A 2,391-nucleotide genomic window follows, 5' to 3' on the forward strand; every position below is an offset into this window, starting at 1 on the left:
GTAGCAATAGGAAATGGTGGTTTTTAAATGTATGAAATCATTATTTAGTGGAGGTACAGTTTGATTTTATTTTCATATTATATTCTGTTCCAGTAGGCTGTTTGTCATCAACTGCTTCTTTTCCTCTATTTAAAACCAGCTGCTGACTCCAAATGCAACTGCTGCTACAGAAGTCACACACTATCAGATAATTGAAAGTCCTCATGGGACCCCACAGGACATAGTTTTGTAAAGCTTTATAAAGGTAAAAGACATGTTACAGCCACAGAGAGAAAGTGCAGACATTCGTACAGGAACATGACTTATCAGTGCAGCCCTGTAGGGTCCTATCTCAGTCACATAGGATGTGGTTCACCTTTGGTTTATAAGCCACCAAGGTAAATACAAGATATTTTGGTTTTGTACTTGCTTCGACAGCACATACTAGAACTGGAATGATACAGAGAAGATTAGCATGGCTTCTGCACAAGAATGACATGAAAATTTATGAAGCATTCCAAATTTTTCAGGTTTCAAAATATCACAGTACCCCCCAAATATGTGCAACTATTATGCATCATTTTTTTCAAAAAAGATACCTGATTTCATCTGTGAGTTCATTAGCTTCACTCATGCCAAGGTACAAATTTGCTAAGTAGTCTTTTACACCACACCAATCACTTAGATAAAACCTAGGCTTTATGACTTATTAAACCATGTATAACTGTGAATCTATACATTTTCACTAAGCAGTATAGATAACAAGTTAGTACAGCATGTCTCCAGGGGAATTTCAGACTTCATGCTACACATTATACATAGACAGCTAGTTTATTTCATTTCCTTCCTGTTCAAAGGTCAGTATTTGACTTCCAGGCTTCCTCAGAGACAAGCTTAAAACTACCCAAACCAGCAGCAAGTCATCCCAATTCGTAACTCTCTTCAAAGATACTTTACCAAGACTGCCTTTTCAAGCCCCTTCTTTATCTTCCTGTTGACTGTGCTATGTAGTCTTCTAAGCCCAACAAGGCTGTCCATAGTTTCTACTCAGGGTGTGGTTCTCTATTTCTGGAGGTAAACTCTTGATAATGTTTCCTGGATTTCACCACTGCTTCCCACTACTCACACATTGTACAGCTCCCTCCAGACTCACATGCAAGTGTGGGCTCTGGTAGTCTTAGTTGTTTATTTCTTCTTTTACCCATAAATTGGAATTTATATATTCTGTTCTCTATGTGGCAAATGTAAGTTATTGATGTTTTAAGTTAACTGTTCTTTAAATCTTTATGGTATTTTGGACAAGGTATGGAAAGATTGTGATCCATAGAAACTTCATTATCCTAAGGTAACTTGGAACTACCAACCTTGGCCTTCAACTATCAGGGCTAATTTGACTTCAATGGCAAGAGAAATATTCTTTTCTGCTTTATTTTTCCTTTTAGGAGTATTATATATTGTTTTTTTCTTCTGCTTTCCTCAGGTCTTTTCAAGCTGGTTCAGAAAAATTCAAAATGTAAACTGCTTCCCTAATTGTTTCCTTTTGATCACTGTTCAAGTGGTGCCAATGCTCAGCTGCATCATTTGGTTCTCATTCTTTTTTTTTCAGGTACTTTCAGTATCTGAAATTAATTTTCCTAAAATGTTCTTCTAGATTGTACATTGGGTTTTTCCCTGGAATGACATAAGAATTCAATAAATTCTGTTCCAACCAAAAGTATCCATTAATTAAACAAATGATGACACTCTCACCTTCCTAAGTGGTATTCCATGCAGATGTTACCTCCCGTCAGACAACATCTAATCCAAACCTGTTCTCAGTGCAGTAGTGACCTCCATGACTTCTGTAATGACTATTCATATCCTTCTTCTGGGAACTTAACATTGTGAATTCTCCAGACCTCTCCCCTTAGAATACTTGCCATATTTGTCTATCTTCATGCAGCAGCTCTGTCAATTTAAAACTCAGTGAAAATATTCCATGTCTATTGATGAAGACTTTATTTCTAAAATATGTCCAGATTTTATGAAACTATCCAGTTATTGATCCTAATTTTCCAAGGGAGTTATCCCAGTGGCTTTTCTCTGGTTCACTGGCTTTCTGTTTTCAAACTGCCTGTCAAGTCATCCAAGTGTGGACACTAAGGTCTTCCTATTTTTATCTTCTTGAAATGGTGGTCTGTTAACCCATCATAATAACATATCTTTTCCCTGACTCCAACCTTAATAATACATAGGGCTGTACATATCTCCATTTCTCTTTTATATACATCTAGGCTGTCCCACCAGATAGCAGTATTTATCCTAAGTAAATCCTCATCCTTAGGAATGTCTTTCATTATAATCTTTTTTGTTTCTTTTACTACTTTGGTATTAATTATAATAAAAATAATCTGCTTTTAAGATGCTGACCTT

General features: G+C 36.2%; 1 non-coding gene across 1 annotated transcript; it reads left to right on the top strand.

Moving 5' to 3' along the window:
• The first annotated feature begins 403 nt into the window (after positions 1-403).
• Positions 404-506, top strand: LOC112134559 (U6 spliceosomal RNA). The gene has a single exon (XR_002915960.1). It is a non-coding gene; the product is annotated as a U6 spliceosomal RNA (small nuclear RNA).
• Positions 507-2,391: the final 1,885 nt, after the last annotated feature.

This window comes from Pongo abelii, chromosome 6, assembly GCF_028885655.2.
Source record: "Pongo abelii isolate AG06213 chromosome 6, NHGRI_mPonAbe1-v2.0_pri, whole genome shotgun sequence".
Lineage (NCBI taxonomy): Eukaryota > Metazoa > Chordata > Mammalia > Primates > Hominidae > Pongo > Pongo abelii.